Source organism: Myotis brandtii, unplaced genomic scaffold (assembly GCF_000412655.1).
Source record: "Myotis brandtii unplaced genomic scaffold, ASM41265v1 scaffold782, whole genome shotgun sequence".
NCBI classification, from domain to species: domain Eukaryota; kingdom Metazoa; phylum Chordata; class Mammalia; order Chiroptera; family Vespertilionidae; genus Myotis; species Myotis brandtii.
The window spans coordinates 1,258,496-1,282,849 of record NW_005371138.1 but is presented as its reverse complement, the minus strand read 5'-3'; the positions used below and the strand labels follow the sequence as shown (position 1 = coordinate 1,282,849).

The following is a 24,354-nucleotide window of genomic DNA, read 5'->3' as shown; positions in this document are numbered from 1 at the left end:
TTATTTCTTATTTCTGTGGCAAATGAGGATTGCATTGATTTTTTGTGGTTTAATACTAAGGCCTTCATAACTTTAACACCCAGTTTCTTTACATTTTCTTGTTTTAACTTGTGTTTAAAATTATTGGGATTATTGGCTAAATTTTATATACAAATTAAACCATTGTACTACCACAATTAAATCTTTTTTATTTTAAAAAATTTACCATTATTGTTTAAAGTATTGCAGATGTCCCCCTTTTTTCCCCATTGACCCCTTCTAGCCATACCTGCCCTGCCCCCCACTGCCCCAGGCCTTCACCACACTATTGTCTTGCTTTATAGGGGACATAGCTATTGAATGAAAGATTGGACAGATGAGTATCAAAAATCTTAAATTTTCCCAAGTTTCCAACCCATTTGTATTTGTCTATTTCTGATATAATTGGCATATAACATATTAGTTTCAGCTGTAGGTTATGCATTTTATGAACAAAATCACTTTTTAAAAATCCTCACCTGAGGATATGGTTTTCATTGATTTTCAGAGAGGGTGAGAGAGAAACATCAATCAGTTGCCTGCCATATGTGTCTGGCTGGGGATCAAATCTGCAACCTAGGTATATGCCCTGATGGGGAATCAAACCCACAACCTTTTGATGTATGGGATGATGCTCCAATCAACTGAGCCACCCGGCCAGGGCAAACAAAATTAGTTTTGATCTGAATTATCTATCATAGAATTGATACAATATAAAGTACAGAGTAAAGTTTAGAAACCTTTGACTTTAAAAAATAATCATACTTTATAAATCTCCAAACAACTTACAAGTATAGTACCTAACGCTGCTGATCCTGGTACATGAAGAACCGCGGTTAGTCCTCTGCCTAGTATCTCAAGTGCTGGGAGCTGAGTTGTCAAGGCTCTGGCATGGAGTGGCACCTGGCTTCATTTGCTCCCTCTGCTATAGACTAGTTCTTTGCATTTATGAACCTTAGTCTGGCCTTGATGACAGTTTGCTTGGTTAGAGTCACTTTATTTTTAGTTTAAGTCATTTTGCCTCCAGGATGCTTGTAAACATGTTGAGAGGCTGAGTTTTTGATGGATCTCACAAAACTCCTCTATAGGGCATGAACTGAAACCGAGCAGCCGACAATATTAATAATTCAGCATTTGGCAGTGTTGTGGATATTAACGCATTTGTAGTTCACCTTGACAAACCTTGGCCCAATCACATTCAAAAATGAATTTAGTCGTCTCATTTTAGTCTCTGGTGAGTATTTTAATACTTTTTTCAATCCATATATGAAATAGAGAAAATATTAATCTCCTCTTAGAAATGCAAGGTTCATAGCCCACATGGCTATATGTTGTGAAATAAAAGAAAATATGTTACAATAAATTGCCATCTTGATTTAATGAAAATAATGTTTAGGAATTTTTATATCACATTATGGCTGATTTGGGATATTTCAAATTGCTCATTTATTCAAAATTTCAGAGCAAAGTACCTATTTTGGTATTTCAGGTAAACATTTAACTCTTAACTTTAAATAACCAGTAAATTTATGTACTTAATGCAGGTAAATTTTTTAAAGCATTTATCAAAAAAACTGAAACATGCTAATTATTATAATAACTACATATAATAGCTAAGTATATTCAGCATTTAGGACTTTACAAAAGTTACTTTCATGGGGAAATAAATGTATCTTCTTATATTAAAATGCCTTAAGAATGACACAATTTTATTAAGTTATTAGTAATTCCAGGACACGCCTCATAATTTGTGGGGCCTAGAAATAATATGGCAATGACTGGAGTGGAAAGATCCTGATTCTTAAAATTTGGTGGCTGTTGAGCTGTATGAATAATCTATGCCCTTCTGGCACATACCAAGTGCATTTAAAATTGCAAAGGAATTTTTTTTAGTTACCTAATCTAGCTTCTTTCAGGCTAATATAACTACTTTGTTGTCAGATTTCCTCCTTTGAAGGATATAAATGAGGAATTTAAATTTTTATATAAATAAAAAGTATATTATTTGGTCCTTGAAGTATTTGGGTCCATATTTTTACCTAGAAGACCTTACTGTTACATTCAAGTTGAACTATAAGGGGGGAAAGCTTATAAACTTGAAGTAACCTTTTGTGGTGATATAATGTGGTTTAAATTACTCAGTGAAAAACATGACTTAATAAAACTGAAATAAGCATATCAAATGAAGACTATTTTGTTTTGTCTGCCTAAAAAGTGATTTTCACTTTTAATGAATTTTAGTATAGTCAGAGACTTATGTCTCAATATTATATTTTCATTAACATAAATCTTCAAATGGGCAATTATGTCCACATGATAAATATGTGGGGTTAATGAGGGTAATTTGCCACCTGTGTCATGAAGCGGCTCCTTTTGATTCTTATGTAAAAATTTCCATAGTTTTCTTGGTAAGGCTTTAGAGGCTAAAAAGTCTAAATTGAAAGGGAAAACATTTAACACTTTAAAAATCTCACTCTTGCCAAGAAATGAATCATGCGTAAGGTCTGAAAATAAATAGAAAATAATTAAAGGTATATTTTAGATAGCAGATTGGATACATTCAAAGAATTTGTAGGAGTGTCTTTATTATGCTGTGATACTAATAAATGGCATTGTGCTACCAGCTTTGTAATAGAAATGGAATAGGTTTGAAACCATAAGCTAGTTTAATAACTTTGACTCAATTTATTTTCACTTCTGTATTCCTTGCAAAGGAGAATGAATGCACTACATCTCTGTGATCAACCTGAATTTCTCTTGCTCTGGGAAGTAATAAAGTCCAACTCGGCTTTTGACACAGCCTGAGTTACATGGATTAGGTAAAACTGATCTTAAAAGAGAAAAATTGGATACTCAGCAAACCCCAGCAGATATTTTGACACACTCTTCAAGCTGATAAGAGTTGTCATAAATTTAAACATAAACTTTCCTAGTACAGAAACTTCACTAATAAAAGGCTTTGAATATTTTATGAATGACTGAGCACCCTGCTTTGCTAATAAGTCCTCTGGAAGCTATGACTTTTTGGGGATGGTTTTATTTTTGGAGGAAGGGGTGTTGAAGAGAAGGTACTGATGAGGTGTCATATAATTTTACAAGTTGCATAACTGCTTTTAACTATGAAACTATTTCTGATTAAAATAACAATTGAGCTTGTAATTTTTTTCTGAACAGCTGCTGCTCCAGGGGGTCATTTCCTTGGAGAGCTTGAAAATAATCGTACTCCTGGTACATGAGTTACGTAGTCTTGTGTTTTACAGCAAAGCACAAAGTTTAAAGCCTATAGAAGAATGTTATTTGAAAGCTGTCAAACCATGTTAAAAAAGACTGCATCGTCAAAAGGCCCTGGTGGCCACGATTCTGCATGTAGCCTTGTCTTATTCATTATAAAATGCATGTTTATAAAGTTCCACAGAGCATCCAATTCCCAATTCACTTATATCAGCAAGACTTAACTTGCTCATTAATCTAAATTCTTTTGCAACTTTAATCTACATGTTTAATTAATCATAAAATGAGGCGGTAAGTAATTTCAGCAATGTGTGGCTTGTTATCAGATGCATTTAATCACTCTTCTGTGAGCTCATTTGGAAACACCTGAAGATGTCGAGTGCAGTTTGAATAAGCATAAATTATTCTTTGTCAGTGTACTTCACTCAACTAATAAGACATTAATTTAAAAGGCACTGTTTGTCATTTTTAGATCTTTACCAATATTTTTAGCTTGGCAATATAACTCTAATTGTATATATGATTCACAACTAGTGCCCGACATAGGAAAGGGTAAGAATTTAATTCATTTTTCTTATTTACATGTAATTATGTCATGTAATCTTAGTTTTTAATGAGGATTAACCATCTTGTAAGTATTCATATACTTTTGGAATAAGGTACTAATGAATTATAGTTAGAAAAATTATTTGTTGGTACAAAGAATGGTGACTCCTTGTTTCTTGCCTAGGTTAGGTCTGAAAGGGCGTGAGGTTTGGGAGAGGGCATTGATGTGAGAGCACAGGTATTGCAGAGGGATTATATAATGCAGATATTAATCTTTAAAAAATCCAAGTAATATAACTATATTTAGCTATCTCACATAATAACATATGTAGTCCTTAATAGGTCCAGGTAGCCTAAAATAATACAGTCCCATCCCCCCTCTCCCAGTCTCTTAACATTATTGGACAGTTGATGATAACGATTTTTAAAAAGCCAAAAAAACAAGCACAATAATAACAAAAAACCACTCATAGCTTCACAGCAAAAAAAAATTCATGAGAGCTGACTGAGTTATATATCTCGATGTCAGGAGTGTAGGAATAAAAATTGCATTTTATAGGATGTCATCACCTGTCCTGTTTATGCCATGAGAGCAGTGACACACAGTAAGAATAATTATCTCAGTGGAAACAAATTTATTTACCTGCCGTGGAACATCCCTGTTTATCTTACTCATGAACTCATCTCACTCATATGCTATCCATGGATTGTCAGCAGTGAGCCAGAGGGGATGATTCCTGAAAAGGGAATATTGGTTTGAGCTGAAATATAGCCATATTCTCCATTTTTATTGGACATGCACATCTCCTGGGCTTCTTCCTTTTCTTCAGGGATACTATACACTGAGCTAACATTTATATGTCCATTTCTTACTCTATGACTCATGATTACATAAAAACTTTTCCTCCTGTTTTTCTTTCTAAGGGAAAACAAAATCTCAGAAAATATCATTTGTACTGTTGAAGTCATATACTAGACCATAGTGGCACAACACAGTGAACTGCCATTTACCCTTATTTCACTCAAAGAACTAGGAATTGTTGTTGTTTTTTTAGAACCTCTGATGAAAACCTCAAACACTGGGTCCTTCTTTAGAATCATCATTGAAAAACAACATTCATTTGAATTTAACTTTCTTGGTAAGAATACTTTTCTCATTCCTATAGAATCTTAGTGATAGACACATACAGTCTTGAATGCTTGTTGTTTTTCTGGATAAGGAACCTCTCAAACTTTCCTAACTCTCCTTCCCTTGGCAAAACCTGAGATAATTTTTCCAAACAGATTTATTTTCTAACTTGTTGTTTTGGGTGCAAAGAAAGAACACGGTGTCCTTCCACACCCCAACTGATGTGTGAGAGACCTGCCCTGTTGTCCTATTAGGTCCCTCCACACAAAGACAATGGTGTATTTTATAAAATATTATATTTCAGCGTAGCAATTTGTATGACATACTTCAAGAGGAAAATGATAACTATGTTCCATGCAGCTCTTATATGCTCAGATGTTCGCATATGTGCTTTTGCGTGCGTGCACGTGTGTGTGCGTGCACACACACACACACACATACACACATACACACACCTTTATCCAAAATGCAAACAAACTACCTCTTCTGCCCAGTCACAAACAAGGATATACCACTTAAACATGCTTCTTCAATGGTGGCTTCACAATTGGTTAGAATGCATAATACCCAGAATTATGCACTACTCCAATGGGTGCAACTGAATGAGTGGGCCTTCCATCTCCAGCTGACCTGACAGAGATGGCTAGCAGGGATCTGATTCTAATGCACAATTTCTATATCTGAAGGATAGCATGCTGGTAACGAAAGGGATTACTGATGGCAGAGAGGGTTGGGTGAGATGAGTGAGGAGCATGTGCAATGTGGTATCCACTAACACATGTGCTCTGGGGGATGATTTGGAAAGCCTGATTGGACATCAGAGTTGTCAGCTGCTGTGGGGCTTCAGGCTCAGCAGATGAATGAGAATGTCACAGTGCAGTTGGTTTCAGGCAACACTTCTGACCTTTCATTACAAGTCTCAATAGCTTATATTAAAATTGGAGAATAATGATATCTTAAGTTATGCTTCATGTTACACCTCAGGAGAAGGCTTGATATCTCCCACTCCTCTACCCCCAGTTTCTTAAACAAGTTAAATTCTATTCTAATTTTTACTGAAAACATTATGTGTTATTTCCTACAAAAACCTTCATAATTCATGTCCATCCATCTTTCCTTGGAATCCAGGCTTTGTCTGTTAACATTGTTTGTTTTTCTATAGTGAGCTACTTTTTCTTAATCATTAGAAATTGGCTTTTATTAGATTATTAGGCATCATATCTGTACAGTATATTTGATGGCTTTATGAGAATTTCTGATGATAGATGTTCAAAGCTCTGCCCAGGTAACATTTTTACGGATCCACGTAGTCTTGCTCATATATGAAAACAAGGCATTGGGTTATACAGATGGTTAAGTGTGCATTTAGTTATTGCTCAAGAATTTTCATGAGAATGGACTGACTTATACTTTTGTTAATTTCTTAGTGTCCTTAGCTTAGAAACTTTGTGTATTTTTTAAGGCAGCATCTGAATCAATTATACTAGTATTCAGGAAAATATAATAGTGTATGTAGTTTTAGAAACTGTCTTTTTTTTCATTACCCATAGTACCTAGTATTGGCATGGTTATCACTCTTGTAATATTAACAACGTATTATAGCCATAATAATTATTTGTTTATGCATACTTCCAAGTACTATATTTTAAAATCCCAAACTTCATATATAGTAAATGAGAAAGTAATTTATAACTTAAACGTTGAATTCTCACTTTTCTTTTTTATTTATGCTTCCCTTTTTGTAAAGCGAATGACCTACTTAAAAAAGGCTGATAGTTGCCTAATATTTTAGTATTCCTTTATCTATTTCACAAAAAGACTTTTTGAAGTATACACAGGGATGTATTTGTAGGCAATTGTCAACTTACAGATAAAGTTCTGAAAGTTTGTTGTTTGGAATTTGGAATGGATACTCATATAGAAACCATGTTATAGATGGTGATTAGGTTCCTTGGGCAACCTAGTGAAACCCATTTATTCCATAATATGGCTGAATTATACTATTGAGAATACTATAGTAGCTAACCAACTACTGTCTGTTAGACGGCTTTGTTTGAAATGTCATTTTGAAATTTGACTTTAATCATATGCTTTTGATGAATTTCTGGTAGTTGGATTTGACTTTTTCTACCTCCACTCTACCAGTTCACAGCAGTGAAAATGAAATAACCCTTGGAATGGAATTTGGGAGGTGAGGACGACTTCCTGATGTCTCTAGCTATGGAAAGTAACTGGGCATTCTGCCTGGAGCAGGAGTGAATGGGCAACCCTGGTGACCTTGGTATAGAGGTGTATATCTGTTTATAAATGAAGGGCATCCTATTGGAGATTTATATATTTTTACAGTAAAGAAGGAACATTTTCTAATTTTACACTGATGAGCCAAAGGGTGGAGAAGGTCAGTTCTTCTGCTCATTCACTATGCCTCACAGTATATTCTAAGTATTATTTTTAAAGTTATTTAAAAATATTTTATTTTTAATCAAAGAAATTCATTTTTTATTGATTTTATTGGGTGACATTGGTTAATAAAATATAGGTTTCAGGTGTATAATTCTATAATACATTATAGAATGTGTATTGTGTGTTCACCACCCCAAGTCAAGTCTCCTAGCACCATTTATTCCCCCTTAACCCTCTTCTACATCCTCCACTCCCCTTACACTCCCATTCCACCCGCCATAATTTTGGCTAGCGCTGGTGAGAGTAGTTCAGTTTCTAATACCAGAACAGTTTTGGAATATATTATGTATTAGGATCATATAAGATGAGGTGATATATGCATGTAGGAAGCAGTTTAAATTGACTGAAAATTAAACATTCCCAAATACATGACAGTTTACCCAAATGATGACTAGTAGTCCTTTGCTATTAAACTACATAACATCCTTTAAGAGTTTCAGAAGTAAGTAATATGAAAGTGCAAATAGCTAATGGAAAGTTTATTTGGTCACATGTAAAACATTATCTTGAACCTCAGAAATTGAATTATATTCATCCTTTTTACTTCAAATCTGGCAAAAAAAATTTTTTTTATTGTCAACGGGAAAGTATGAAAAAGGAGAGTAATGGAGATAAAATGAGAGAAGTGGTATTTAAAAGGCTCTAAAGATTTAAGTTGTCAGAGAAAACAGTTTGATGAATTATGAGTGAAATAGAAAGAATTTAGTTTCCCAAAGAAATACATGGCTCAAAGTGTAGGGGAAAAGTGCTTGGCAAAACAAACTATGTATTTTTCTTAACCCAAGGAGTTCACAAAAACAAAAAAAGAAAGCATTTGGCAAAGTAAAAACTCAGCTGACTTCATGCCTACCAAGTGAAAAATCTGATTCTTTATCATCTAAGCGCATAGTTGGGTAACTCACAGAGCTACCCAGTGTATAGGTTGCAATGGCAAGAAGCCAACAGTGAAATCAAACTCATAAGCACTCTATAGAAAACCCCTCAAATTACTGCTGTGCTGTTGCCAGCTGTACTGCCAGGGAACAAGAGCTGTACATATTTCTGTGGAATGACTAGGTTACTTAACACAGCTTGATTGGCTCTGTTCCTGGCCCTGTTCTCTTTGGCTGACAGCTGACCACCATACTGGTTTGGTTTGAAATAAGACCAAAGTGAACAAAATCGCTTATATGCACCTTCCTTTTGTACATTGCTTTCTTCATGCCATCCCACACCCCATCCATTTCTTACATATTTTGCAAAAGGAGAGATAACTGAGTTTCTTTAAATAAAGCATGTTGGGTGATACTTTGCTGTCCTTTTATTCCACAAATCATTTTTAGAGAGTGGTTTCTTTGGTCTTTTATTTGTAAGTGCTTGAATTTATTGAATGTGAAAAGAATGACATTTTAAATCCTTCTAATTATATTACTTTTTCTTCATTTTAAATCATCCCTTGCTTCATGATTCTAGAACTAGAATGATTATTCAGAAGCCATCTAGTCTTTCTCTCTTGCCCTTGGATAAACTGATAGGTAACTACTTTTGTCTTATAGTCTTTCAAATAAGAAGATAACACAAGATCTCCCAAAGGGCACTAGATGGCTTCAATTGCTACATTCCATGAATTAGAGAAACCTTTATATGAACAAGGTGGTTGGCTCTTTCCCTGTTATGTGAGAGCCACGGTTTCATGTGTTCTAGCTCCTCTTAAGTTAGGAGGGTTTCAAACATTTTTTATTATGATGCAGACTAAGAAATTTCTATCCTGACCCAGTATGCAATGTTATATAACTGAGATAAAAAGTTTTCATGAACAATACTTACCCTTATTACATGTGCTGTGTTCTATTTTCTCTTTTCTCCCCTCTCATTTCCTTCTCTTCCTTTGTTCCTTCCTTCCTTTATAACCTTTTTTTAAAAAAAATAAAAATTGCTGATTGGCACTCAGAAAATTGATTATTATCATCCACTCAACAGTTTGAAAAATATTGCATTAAAATAGGCAAGTTTTTTTTTTTAAGTTTTGATATTCATGTTCTTTGGTCTGCCATTGTTTTTTAAAAATTTATCTTTATTGTTGAAAATAAAGAACTTATATGTATATATGCATAACCATGGACACAGACAATAGTGTGGTGAATTCCTGGGGTGGGGAGGAGGTTAGGTGTGGGGTAGACAGGGTCAATGGAGGGAAAAAGGGGCCTGCCATTGTTTTTAAATAACTGAGTGTCCACCATAGGACTCTAATTCCATTGCCTGTTTTGGTAAAAATCATTAGGAAATAACTTTTGTACTCTACTAGTGGCATATAATTTATTAATAACATCATGTATTAAGTGCCTAATTGTGCCAGATGTTGTGTTAAATGCTTTATATATATTTGTCATGAAACTTTTTTCATATAATCCTCATAATTACACTGAGAGGGAGAAAATTGTTATACCCATTTTTATAATTGATGAAATTGAGTCTCAGAGTCATATATAAACTTTCCCAAGAGTAACAGTAAATGATAGAGGTCGAATTCAGATTCAAGATTGTTTGTCTCAATGACCATACTCTTTCTTTCAACTCTAATAATCTCTTAATTTTGGCATTAAAAATAAGTGCTAAGAAAACAGACTTGAAATGATAATTGTCACATATTTTTAATAATGTGAATTGAAACTTCTTATGAAATAATTATTACTCTGTAAAAAAAAATGGAAAAGAAAGAATAGAAGAAAGAAAAATAATATCTTCAGAGCCATGGATAGGAAAACTTGCTCTATTTAAATTTTGTAAATTAAATCTTATAAAAGTCTTCTTTTCAGGAAAAAAATAGGTATTCATGGAATTACATCTTATGTTACAGGACAGGATATTTTAGCAAGTCAGAGGAACTCAAATATGAATGAAGAGTGGAATTTTCCTTTCGTTTTCCGTAATAACTAGGTTTGTTGAAGAGAAAGACTGAGGAAAAAATGACCACCATGCCTGGTTTTGAAGAAAAACCTGTTTTTATGTGTAACACATTAGAGAAATTGTTTGGAATCACTTTGACTATGCAAAAATGTGAGCACTGAAATTCTTAAGCAAGGTGTGGGGCTATCAGCTCCACGAAACTAAGTGAAATAAGAATGAATATTCATGAAAGTAATTCACTTACCTCATTTTTCCACTGTCTCTCTGTAAAAGAGGAAATATTTTAGAAAGAAAATAATGGGTATGGTTGGCTTTTAAGACCTCTTTTCCTATCCTCAACCACTGCCACATTCTTAGGTTTAATACAAGACAGTTTCTGTCTCTCTTTCCTCCTTTCTCTGTCTCTTTCTCTTTCCCTCTATCTCTCCTCCCTTGTCTTTCTCTCCCCTCCTCTTCTCTTCTCTCTTCTCTCCATTCCTGTAACTTTCCTCTCTCCCCCTACTCTCCCTTCTATCTTCTCATTTCCTCTGCCCCTTTCTTTCATTTTGCATTCGTACATGCAATCCTTATATTTTTCATGATAACCTTTATTCTTTTATTAGAAAGATGATTCTTGAATTTTTAAGTAAGATTAAGATAGATCTTGTTTCTGCTTATTAAAATGATGATTTAGAAAAAATGAAATAATTTCTGCCTTCTTATATATCTTTCTCCTATAAGCCAAACATATACTTTCAGAAGAAATGTTGAAAAGTTGACATCTACTTTGTATCTTCTTGGGAGTAAGATGTGTCTAATGTCACTGTATGAACATTAAAGAGAAAACCAAATATTCCACAGTGAAAATTGGTATTGACTCAGGTACTTCTGCCACACTAACTATAAACATACTTTTGTAAGCACAGTTTTATACAAGGAGTTGGACTTGTTCAATATGTAATTGCTATATGATGTTACCCCAGAGGAGAATTTGAAAGCAGGCAGGTGTGCTAGATCTAAGCCTCATTGAACTCAAGGTCAAGATTCCAGAACTAGCTTTCTCAAGTGTACTCAGACAAGGTGGAATAAGATGAACTTGGATTCAAAGATACTACTACAAAAACATGCTTTGAAGTTTAGAGGAAGGTAAGAAGGATTATTTTTCAGTGATAGTAAAGTGTAATAAGAATATTATCAGTAATAGGTACATGGTTGAGATGTGTTGATAAAACTCCGAAATAATGCTGTGGGTAGACAGATTTGATTTATGAAAAAGGAATAAAAACACCCACAGACACATAGCTGCAACCATATAAGGCAGATACACAAATATACAAATCATGGGGTAATTTTGAGTGTTTTGGTAGAATGAAATGCAAAACAAGAAACAAAGCATATGCATACTCTGATAAGATGGGGATAGAGAAGAGCAACATCCACTATTATTCAGAAAAGATTTTGCAGATTTGGTGGGTTAAATGTTTCAGTTTCCCTGATTTATTGAGTCTAAAGGAACAAATATAATGTTACCATGGTGTTATTTTGCTTATGCATTTTAATGTGAATCTTTAGGTAGAATCAAAGCTTATACGTTTTTAGATATAGATTCTATTCTTGATTTAGGATTCTTCTGGATTTTAGGATTATGTGATGCTGTCAAGATAGCACTTCCCTAAAGTACCATTGGTTCTAGTACCTCCTAAGGTAACCAAAATAAATGAATTTTTATAATGGAGCAAATGCAGCAGATGTTATGAATTTGACTTCTATGTGGAAGTTAATTTTGTTTTGTTCTATACTTTAGGCTTTAACTTTGGTCAGCTTTCTTGGTCACAAGGAGGAATTGGTTGAAAGAAAGTGGACCTATTACCAGCAATTTAGGATTTGCTTAGGCAAACTTCATCTACACTCTTTATCACTTTTAATTTCACTGTTTGTCCATTCCACTATTTCTAACAAAGATAGATACTTTGCTTTTCACTATCTTAAACCTATTATTCAATGGTTCCATTATATATGTGAAGAGTGCATGCCCATCTGTATACAATGCCAGAATAATTCCATAGTTACAACCTGCTTTAGGACATGTTCTCTGGGACAGGTGCATTTCAGGGTAAGAGGGATGGAAAAGGACTAATACTTATTGAGTATCTATATATGTTATCTCATTTAATTCTTGCAAGAACTTTGAGATAAACTGTTGGAATAGGAAACACCCTTATTAAAGAGCAAAATTGCCACAGATTCTTATTTAAAGGACAACACTTTTAAGAAAATGCCAACTTATCCTTGCCATTATAGTGGCTGAAATGAGAAATAAGTGAGCTATAAAGATATAAGTGAGAAAATGTGAATGATAAGGCACTAACCATTACCATTTGCCTCCCCCTGACAGTGAATTATTGGACATAATGCATCTAAAAGAGAAACTAGCACTGTAATCATTGTGACTTTATAAAATGCTATCTCAGAAAAGACAAAGATTCACTCTTCTGCTCAAGTGAGGAAACACTTATTCTAATAGACTCTCATGTACATTGCCTAGATAAGGGAGCCTTGGTAGAACCACAGGCATAAACTGTTTTTAACATGTTCATTTAATTTCACTCCTGGGAAAGGGGTCTTTCATTGCAAAGGGCCTTTGATATAAAAGAAAATATCCTGAAATAACATATTTTCAGTTTTTATTTCTTGATGACCCACTCCAAGTTTAATTAGATAATAATTACCATTTTTTAAACAAAATAATAAAAAAGTAGGTGAGGTTAAATGTTTTAAAAAATACAGAGAAGCTATCTTTTTCTTTACTTAAAATTTGTGGAGATTTTGTCAAGCATCTAGCACTATGGTTGATTTATAATAGATGCTCAATAAATACTGAAATGAAACGTGGAAATAAATATGTGTACATTCATTTATTTATTCCTTTTTTATTTTTATTTTTAAATTATTATTGAATTTATAGGGGTGACATTGGTTAATAAAATATAGGTTTCAGGTGTACAACTCTATAACACATCATCTGTGTATTGTATTGTATGTTCACCACCCCAAGTCAAATCTCCTTCCATCACCATTTATCCCCTTTTTAGCTTCTTTGACCTTCTCCCACCCCCTTTCCCTATTTATTCCTTTTATAATCAACAGACATTTACAGAAGGTTTAATAGGTTTCAGATAGACATATTGGAGATTTAAATGTGAATAGCATACTAAAGGTAGCCTTTAGCCAGCATAAAAATCCTAGTGGAGAGACAAGTGAAGAGAGAAATTATAATAACACATTAGTCTTAGAATTAGGGTATGAAAGAAGTAAGAAAAATAGAAATTTGCAATTTGCCAGGAAGAACTGGGGGGAAGGCTTCATTGAATAAATAGGTTAGCATCTGAGCTGCTTCTTAAAGGAGTAATGAGGATGTGGAGTTAGACTATTCTAAGCTGAGGATATAGCATTTGTAAAAGTACCCAGACATTGAAAGGGCCTGCTATGTTTTGAGAATTGTAATAATTCAGTATCATTGCCATGGGTACAGCAGAGGGGTTAGGGAAAGAGATTAGACTGGAAAAAAAAAAAACAATACGTGAGAGTTTTGAGTAGTGCCATTGTTTTCTGATAGGAACCTGGAAAATGTTTAATTTTAGTTAATTACTTTGAGTAAGATGGAGATTTTTCTAGAATATTAAACATTTTACTAGAATTTCCATGATATACCTTTTAGTGCTTTTACTATAGCATATGAGATGAGATATTAAGCTGTTAAAATAATGAAGTTATGCCAAGTATGATGTGATATGAAAGGAGTTTGGAATAATTTATTGAAAAAATTGCTAGTCACTTTCCCTTGAAATTGTGCTTTTTGAGTTGCTTTTTGAACTTACCTGTACCTTGTCAGCCTTGCTAGACAACTTGTAGGTCAGTCAAATGGATTTACTTCTAAATTCTAAGAAGTAAAGGCACTGAATGCTAACATAAATACAGTTTATTTATGGTTAATAGTTTTTATTTTTGCTTTTAAGAGAAAAAGAAGGCTATACAAAACATGTAAATGCATATCATCTCACTAGCTTTATGAAACTGCTAGCTGGGTATATCTTTGTTTTCTTCATCTTGTGAGCTTCTCAAGATATATACTTGTACTATGTGTTTTATTTGTACTAGGTGCTTTATATACATATGCTTTTAGACTTTATTCCAGATGCATTTTCACATCTGGAGATGTTCAGACTTTACAGTATTTGATATTTAAATTTTTTATTTTTATTCTAGAAAAAGAAACACCTCAAAGGTTTCAGACTTTATTTTAGAAAAGTTACAGTTCCTTCAACTTTAAATTGCTTTGATAGGTCACTACCAGATTACAGAGAGCATGATGTGCTTTTCAAGTTGAAAAGTTTTCCAAGTAATAACAGCAGTGAAAATTGTCAGAGAAACAACTAATTAATCTCTGCTCCTTTACAGCTGTTTAATGCAATGCATAACTAAAAGTCCTGTTAAATTAATTAATGATTTCAATTATGAACTTTTCTCCAAAATGTTATGATTCGTATCAGGCTGATAATGCAGTGACCTGGGAGTGTGAAATCTGTGTTATGAAGAGAGTCACCAGTTAATTGATTCACAAATTATTTAAAGTTTGTTGCACCCCAGGGAGTGTTCAGTTTCACGACAGTCATTTCTTAAAGTGTACAAACTCTTTTTTCACCTTAAGAATGTTTTCAGTTATTAAGCACGATAAAGTTGCCAGCTTGTTTCTGGGGCTTTGAGTCATCTTAACATTTAGCTTTAGAATTTGTATGTGAGTATGTGGAGATTAAATCTATGTTGGAAGGAGAAAAAGTTTAGCAAATTATCAGTGACTCTTTTTCTTCATTGTGTTTACTTTAGTAATTTAAAATAATTTTCTAAATATCACCCCTTAATTTTTTTGCATTTGTTATACATTGAGTATATTTCATGTTGAAAGATAATATAATTATGCATTCTTAAGAAATTTTGAGTGGGTAAATAACTCAATAGAAATTGTTTTGATAACTGTTGTTTGAAGCATTTGGATTGCTGTTAGGTCTGAAATGCCAGTCTTAAGTGTTGGGGAAGGTGCTGACGTCTCAATGCAAGAGTATTAATTTCTGTAGGACACCTTGAGTCTTTTTTATAGTATATAGGAAAAAATTAAGAGAGTCATATATACTTGCTTCCAGTCTTGTTATTTTATCCATCACTTAAATAACAAATAAAAATGTACATAAGGAGAAGGGAGGGGATCAATAATATCATTCATATTTTATAATACATTTATTAAAGTTTCATTAATGTTTCTATGCTGGGCTCAGGCTGATTTCAGAGTGGATGATAGGACCACGAGTGAAAACCTTTTTTTGGCTGCCCATGGCTAGCTGAGGTAGAACGGTGATACTTGAGAGACGCTTTAGCAGGAGGAGAAGGAAGTAGGGACGTCTCTGGCCATTGAGTGGTAGGTACATCAGTGCTGAGTAATCTTGTCTGCTCCATACGCATATTTGGACTTAATGAATAGCTCAAAAGTCTAGTGCTTTTAGGGTGGTTAAACAATACCCTTATAAGTTTTACTCCGATTTGATAGGCAGTGTAAGAAAGACAGTTTGAGTTTAATATAAAAAACACATTTTGTCTCTCAGTTCTAAATTGGTAGATGTATTTAAAGGATGAAGCAGGAAGCTTGTATTTTGGACAAAGTTTATGTTTGCAAATTTTACTTATCCTTGTAACTCTTCTGTTTAACTTTTCTCATTTTTTTTGACCCCAAAAATTGCCAAAAGAGAAGACAAATAGAGAAACAGTATTATTAAAAATAAGTTTATCTTTGTTAAACTTGCTGCAGGGCAAAAAGAAATTGACTTGAAAGGGAGTAAATTTATACTAATTTTTGCATTGTAGGAAATGTACTATTTCAGACACTGACTGACTGCTTCTGTTTTCTAAAATTAAGGAGCCTATAATCTCAGCACCATTAACAAGTGCTGTCATTCAGATACACAGTGTCTGGCTGATTTAAATAAAATGAAATGAAGATAGTTGTTTCTGGTCCCTTGGCTTCACTCATTGCCATAAACATATGCTCTGCGTCCCGCTTCTTTCCATCTTATTTATGACTTTAATTTGTTGTGTGGGCTGCGCTAGAAATTAAATTTAATATAATTCTCCAAGGGACCCTGTCATATAATAACATGGTAATTTCTGTGTATCCTTTTGAAAAATGAGGAAATTAATTCTTCCTGACATGTTCTAATTATTCCAGTGTGAACGGCAAATCCGTTTTTCCTAGCCCCTGAAGTGTTATAGGCAAATGGCTGGTGTTCAAAGCTGAGGTGCTAATGCTGACCAGCAGTGCGTTTAATTTGAAACATGAGCAGACACCTTTCAACACACCTTTGTAATATTGGAGTACTTTACAGAAATTAATTCACTACTTATTTGGCAGCTTAGCCTTGGGGTTATGTTTTTTTATTCATCAATAATATAGTCATGTTAGCATAATATTTTCTGTTTCCTTCAGTGCTTGGTGTCTATGTATGGAACTTAAAGTGTGCAATGGATAGTTCAACTGTACGAGTGAAAGAGAATCCACACACTTCAGAAGTACCAGTTGTATGCCAAATTGTGTTTACACTTTATAGAGAGGTGTAGTGAAGTCTTGAATGTTAACTTAATTATAGTCTGTGGTTAGCAGCTTTAACTGAAATTACACAGTGTAGAAATTATTGGGACAATCTTGCTATGAAAAGACTACTATACACTCTGCTGCCCTACTGTAGTTTCACTTGTGGAAATTCAATTTATTATATAGGCAATGACGCCATGAAAAGTCAGTTTGTGAATAAAATTTATGAATAGAAATCTCAAGTTCTGAACTCTGCGTGGAAAGAAGCACCTATACCTTGGGAGATAAAGGATTTGAACCTTTTTTTTTTTTTGATGCTGTTGGACATGTGAGGTGTGTGACTTATTCATTTGGATCATTAGGATTTATTTATAGAAGATTTATGTAGTATTTTTTTGGAGGAATAACAAAAAGAACTTCCTGATACTTGGTCCTTTATCTGTAATATTAATTGTAAAACCAGCTATTATATACATTTCTCTAATCATGTCAATCACTTGTGTCAGCCCTGATACAGTTCCTTTGTTTCAGTGAGCAGTTGATAAATGCTATTACATATTGGCCATTTATTGTTATAATTAACAAGAAAAATGAGTGCCTGAGATCCTAGTTAGAAAATAGAAATACAATTAATATAAATACAAATACAATAGAATTGTGTTTGGAGTAGCAGTAATCAAGGCTCTCTGTTTACCTATTTTTGTATTTCTATATTATACTAGAGGCCCGGTGCACAGATTCGTGCACTGGTGGGGTCCCTCAGCCTAGCTAGTGGGGATTGGGCCAAAACCGGCTATCTGACATCCCCCAAGGGGTCCCGGATTGCGAGAGGGCAGTTCTCGGGTGACGCACCCTGGAATCGGCTCCCTCCTCTCTGATTCCAGGTGAATCACCCAAGAACCGCAGCTGCCAAGTCACCGCAGCTCGGCAGCTCCTGCGTTGAGTGTCTGTCCCCTGGTGGTCAGTGTGCATCATAGCTACCGGTCGGATGGTTGGACGGTCGGACGGTCCCTTAGGGTTTTATATATATAGATTACCTTTAAATTTTAACTTAAATGGGAGAAATAGGAATGGTAGTAAATAATTATTCTGAAAAATAGCATTAATATTTTCTGCTGATGATAAAGCTGCTAGATAAAATGTTATTCTTTTCATCAATCTAGTGGGGGCTACTGTCAGATTTAGATTACAGATAGGAGGGAACTTATGACTTCTCTGTCTTAGCTTTCCCTTATACTAAACTGATGGAAAAAGTGAGTTCTTTTGAAACAAAGGAGAAAAGACTTGGTTATCCCACCCTGGCCAGTGTTTCTAAAAGGTTAGAGAGTCATCCTGTGCACCAAAGGATCTCGGGTTCATTTCCCAGTCAGGGCACATACTCAGGTTGTGGGGTTGATCCCCAGTCCGGACACATAAGGGAGGCAACCAATCGATGTTCTCTCTCATATCGATTTTTCACTCTCCCCCTCTCCCTGTTTCTTTCTCTCAAATCAGCGAAGAAAACATATCCTCAGGTGAGAATTAAAATAAATAAAAAAATAATAGTAAAAAGAAGACAATAGGGATAAAAAAGTCTTGGTAGTCCCATCCTAGACAATAGACTGTACATGTTGCTAAAGATTACTCCAACTTCTGCTTTCCATCATCCATGGTGTGCTTCCTGTGTCTTTACATGCCCGTCTTCTGATAAAGACACCAGTCATATTATAGTAGGAGCTCACTCTATTTCACTATGATCTCATCTTAATTTAACTAATTTTATTTGCAATTATGCTAAAAGAAAGCTACAAATGTTCTAAGATCTTGATCCCTCCAGCCTTTAGGATGTCAAATAGAGTTTGGGTTGGTTGGAGCCTTGGGCCAAGCATGTCTAGCCACTAGCATCCTTGAGAGTTTCCTCCAACATGCCATACAAATATTAACTTTTAATCTGTATGCCATGGAATATAAAAGATGGGGAGCACTTCTGGGTTTACAGAGATGCATAAATTGTCCCCACCCTCCAGGAGATTATAATCTGGGTGGAAGCTAATGTCAATATATGAATGATTTAGAATGGAAGCCAGTGTATGATAAAGGCGAAATAAGAGACCAGAGAAGACTTTAAGGCAGCGGTTCTCAACCTGTGGGTCACGACCCCTTTGGGGGTCGAACAACCCTTTCACAGGGGTCGCCTAAGACCATCGGAAAACACATATATAATTACATATTGTTTTTGTGATTAATCACTATGCTTTAATTATGTTCTAATTGTAGCAATGAAAATACATCCTGCATATCAGATATTTACATTACGATTCCTAACAGTAGCAAAGTTACAGTTATGAAGTAGCAATGAAAATAATTTTATGGTTGGGAGTCACTACAACATGAGGAACTGTATTAAAGGGTCCTGGCATTAGGAAGGTTGAGAACCACTGCTTTAAGGGATAGGTTGAACTGACATGGGCTATGAAGTCTGGGTAAGCTTTCATAAGGGGTGAAGAAACATTATAGGCAGGAAGTAAAGCAAGACTCAAGTTATGGGCTTGCAAAAATATGAGGTATTTTCATGAGTGTGAAGTAGGGCACTGTTTTTAAGAAGAGGTTTTATATAGGAAAGTTATGGAAGATTTAGAAAGGTGTGATGGGGTCAGCTATTGCAAATAACTTAAGGACTGGGATCATGTCTTAAATATTTTTGGTCATTTATAAGTCTGAGGATGTACCTTACATGAATTCAGTGTATTAACCCTGATTTCCTAGTTATTTTAAATATTTCATAGTTCTCTTTCTTAATGTGTACATTTGGTTTGTTTAGTTTAGTAATAACAGAAACTGTCTAATTAATTGATCATCTGCTAGTCTGACAACTGAGTATATTATTAAGGTGGCAGGGAAGGAGAACAATGACAATTGTTTTAAAAGCCTATTTTTGCGGGGGAGGTGGAGGTGGGAGGGGACTAACTGAAAACTAAAATGCTAACCAAAATGTTAATTATCTCACCTTTTTGGCACCAAATTTCTTCATCTTTTCTTATTTTATTGATTTCAGAGAGAAAGCAGAGAGAGATAGAAACATCAATGATGAGAAAGAATCATTGATGGGCTGCCTTCTGCACGCCCCACACTGGGGATCGAGCCCGTAACCCGGGCATGTGCCCCCACCAGGAATTACACCCTGGCCTCCTGGTTCATAGGTCAATGCTCAACCACTGAGCCAAGCCGGCCTGGCCAAATTTCTCCATCTTTAAAATGAAGGTGTTGAAAATGATTTCCTATTTGGGTTCTTCTAGATAAAAAATTCTATAATTCTACAACTAATAGACTGTATTATCACATAGTTCATGTTCTTAAAGGGAAGCTTACATACAGATTTCATACTTTGGCTGTTACCCTACAGGTTGGTGTTTTATGTGTATATCTTTATATGAAAACAAATTAAAGATAATTTGGATTTGCAAAATATATAAAAGCAAGCAATTAAAAGTAAGTATAAAGTATGTTGTAAGATTAACCTTTCAGTTCTTAAAACCATAACCCTCTTTTGAATAAATTTGAGTACATCTAAAATCATGTGATTTTTAACAGAAATTAATATACTGTGATTTTAACAGAAATTAATATGCATGTGTAAATTATTTGTGCTCTGCATAATTATTGTTATTCATATGTCTTTACTTTTAATAAATAGTAATTTCTTTCCTATTACAACAGTACACTGAAGAAGTAATTCTTGCAGTTTCATCAGCTGTGCGTCTAAGTTCTCAGTTAATAACAACTAAGCTTCAACTGTGGTGAATACTGTTATTTACCTTACATATTGAGGCTATATAATAGTTATATAGTTATGGCAGATGGGTCAAAATGCAAGTTAGATTGTTATTGTCTAATGTCTAATATAAACCTGAGCACTAAAAAGCACCCAAGTAAGATGTAAATATATCTTTAAATAGTTGTGACTATCACTTTTTCTGTGACTGAGTTTATAAATTAAACTATAGTATTTTTCTCTCTAGTCAATATTTTTAATGTTTAATTTATATAGACTATAGAAACAGACACTCACTCACTCAAAGAACACTTGCTTATGAACCAAGTGTTCTGCTAAAGACAGGATACAGATCTAAGCAGGAAAGAGGGTCTTTATGTCAAAGAGATTATAGGTTAGAGGGGGAGATTAAGATAGATAAATAATTTTAGTGCAATATGATATCCAATGGTGAAGGAATATATAAAGTGCTATGAGCAAACAGAAGAAGAAATTAGTTTTAAAAGAATATATATAAAGGGAATTTTTATCAAAGCAGTAACTTTGAATCAGCTTTTCTTTATTTTTAAAAAATATATTTTTATTGATTTCAGAGAGGAAGGGAGAGGGAGAGATAGATAGAAATATCAATGGTGAGAGAGAATCATTGATTGGTTGGGGATCAAGCCCACAACCTGGGCATGTGCCCTGATCGGGATTTGAACCATGACCTCCTAATTCATAGGTCGATGCTCAACCACTGAGCCATCTTGGCCGGGCATGCATCAGGTATTGATAGAAGAGTAGGAGTTAAAGGAATATAAGCCCTTTAATGGCCAAATTTTTGTCTTGCTCACTACTCTATCTCTTATGCCTACCTACTACAATGCCAAGCACAGAATTAGCGTTTTAGCACTATTTATTATTGTTGAATTAGTTGGTGGAGGGGAGAGACAAGATTTAAAAAGAACCTTCCCAGATGTAGAGACAGAGAAGCATCGATCAGATGCTCAAAACTGGGAGGGAAAGCAGGGGAGGGTGGGGGTGAGGGGGAAAGATCAACCAAATGACTTGTATGCATGCATATAAGCATAAGTGATGGATGTGGACAACAGGGGGTGAGGGTGAGGGCAGGATTAGGGGGGATGAGGGGACATTGGGGGGATAAGGACACATTTGTAATATCTTATTCAATCAAGGGGGAAAAAAAATAAAATCACTTTGTCTCTGCAAAAAAACCCCCCAAAAAACAAAAACCTTCCCAGAAACAGAAGAAACATGGGCAAAAGCATGAAGATGTGGAAAGTCATGGTATATGTGAAGACTTATGATTTAGTTGTGCATGGCTGGAATGAGGGAATATGAAGACAATGAACTAAAATCTAATGACTTAGAGCATGTACATTGGAGTCAGACACACTAGAATTTTAATCTTGACTTCATCTTATACTACTTTTATGATTGTGGGTAAAAGGCTAAGCCTCAGTTTTCCTACTTTATAATATAACTAATATATTTACTTGTAATGTCACTTTAAAAATTGCCTGGCAAATGGACAGCTCCAAAAAAATTATTAAAAGACTAGAGGCCCGATGCACGAAATTTGTGCAAAGGGCTCGGCCCTTGCAGCCCTGGCTGCTGCCTTGGCCCTTGCAGCAGCCCCAGCTGCCTCGCAGCCCCGCCCTCTGCCCACTGGTCATTCTGGAAGGTCACCCCGGAAGGTGGTTCTGCCGTCTTGTCTAATTAGCATATTAGCTCTTTATTATATAGAACTAGAGGCCTGTTGCACGAAGATTCGTGCAATAGGCCTTCCTTCCCCTGGCTGCTGGCACCTGTTTTCCTCCAGCACCCGGGACCCAGGCCTTCACTCTGGCCGCTGCCTTCTGTCTTTGCTCCGGCCGGAGTCTTCACTGCGGCTGGAGCCTTCAGTCTTCACTCCAGCTGGAACACCGCTCCTGTAGCATCCTCTGCCCCCGCCCTCCCCCTCATAGCAGGCGTTCCGCCCTGTCCAGCTGCTCTGTGTCTGCATACATGCTGCCCAGAGGCCCAGAGCGGCTGGGGGGTGGGGTCGCTGCCATCTTTGTTGGGTTAATTTGCATATTCACTCCTGATTGGCTAGCGGGCATCATGGAGGTATAGTCAATTTGCATCTTTCTCTTTTATTAATGTAGATGATTACTTTAAAAAAGGAAGTAGAAGGTCCAGAGATTGGAAGAACACCTCTGGTGAAAATCTTGAAGGTCTTGTGACATATTTAGGAGTTTGGACTATCCATTAGGTCAGTGGTTCTCAACCTTCTGGCCCTTTAAATATAGTTCCTCATGTTGTGACCCAACCATAAAATTATTTTCGTTGCTACTTCATAACTGTAATGTTGTTACTGTTATGAATTATAATGTAAATATCTGATATGCAGGATGGTCTTAGGCGACCCCTGTGAAAGGGTCGTTCGACCGCCAAAGGGGTCGCGACCCACAGGTTGAGAACCGCTGCATTAGGTGACCTGGAGCTATTAAATTTTAGTTTGCTATTAAACATTAACCACAACATATGTACAAGGCACCCTGAAAAAGGACATTTAGTAGTTATAAACTGTATCCTTTCCATAATATTCTGTTGTTGTCTCACAACTTCAGCATTCCAGATCCTGCTCATATTGCTCAGTTATTTGTTGTTTACTCCAAACAGGGAATAGCCTGAATTTATCAACTTGGTTAAGCTAAATGTCCTTCCTCAAGTCTCCTGAGGTTAGGAGATGAGTTAAATAGCACATAGCAGGAAACCAAAATTTAAATACCAGGAATAAAATAAATGAATTGGATAGATGTTATTTACAGGACTACCGTATCAATGACCTAAAATATAGCTAGAAGTGGCAAGTGGATAATCATTGGTTGATAATTGAAAGTTGATTGCATTTTTATAGGTCATGTTCCAAATGTGGCTGACCCAGTAAGGTCTTTTAATAGACCTCAAGTTTTAGAGTTTATCCCTGTACCCAAACCTTCATACACAATATCTTACATGTCATATATTCACACATTTGTTGTTTAATGGTATAATTTATATTTCAATTGATATAATCAGCTTTTACTCCTCTAAAAATGTCTTTAAAAACTCTTTTTTTCTTCCATAGGGCAAAGGAGGGAAAATAATGAGTAGATGTGTTTGTTAATGAAAAAAAAAAAACCCTCATATGCTATTGTTAAAATTTTCAGAGTGGAAAAGAGCACAAATATTGCCTCTCAGTTATTTCAAGTGTAAGTAATACTGCTAGTCTGAAATTTTTGATGAGTCTAGCTTTGGCAGTCCAGTGTGGTGCAAGAAGGTGTGTTTAGGGAGAGAATGATGTTTAAGAAAGGCCTCAATATGTCATTTTTGAGTCCTGCAGTAGAAATTACATAGTCTTCAAGCCTTGCAGTATTAGAGGATTGCTGGTGGTGTTGCAGGCCTTCATAGAATATTGACTGAATAAATGGCTTTAATATTTGAATCATGGTTGTGGAATGAAATGTACTGGGACCTAGAATTCATGGGAGAAGAGTAGTTTGTTAAGAATTGGCCTAAAGTAGCTACTACTGGGGTTTTCTAGATCAGTATTTTTCTAAGTATGATCTGAGCACCACTAATTGGATTAACTAACTGGATAAGTAACTAGATTTGGGTGCTTGTTAAAATGCATGTTCTTGATGCCCAACCTATTGAATTAGAATATCTAGAAGTCCAGGAATTTTT

At 35.1% G+C, this 24,354-nt stretch overlaps 1 long non-coding RNA gene across 12 annotated transcripts in view; it reads left to right on the top strand.

Moving 5' to 3' along the window:
• LOC106724271 overlaps nucleotides 1–23,795 on the top strand; it is an 83,925-nt gene extending 60,130 nt beyond the window's left edge. Inside the window, exons 5-10 of one of the 12 annotated variants that reach the window (XR_001360014.1) lie at nucleotides 1,107–1,252; nucleotides 7,036–7,115; nucleotides 10,994–11,134; nucleotides 20,586–20,665; nucleotides 22,791–22,897; nucleotides 23,756–23,795. This is a non-coding gene — a long non-coding RNA (uncharacterized LOC106724271). Of the gene's footprint in view, nucleotides 1–1,106; nucleotides 1,253–3,721; nucleotides 3,802–7,035; nucleotides 7,116–10,223; nucleotides 10,245–10,993; nucleotides 11,135–11,235; nucleotides 11,311–11,893; nucleotides 11,962–20,271; nucleotides 20,358–20,585; nucleotides 20,666–22,790; nucleotides 22,898–23,755 lie in introns of those variants that run through there. The other 11 variants (XR_001360015.1, XR_001360013.1, XR_001360016.1 and 8 more) reach the window with 11 other exon arrangements.
• Nucleotides 23,796–24,354: the final 559 nt, after the last annotated feature.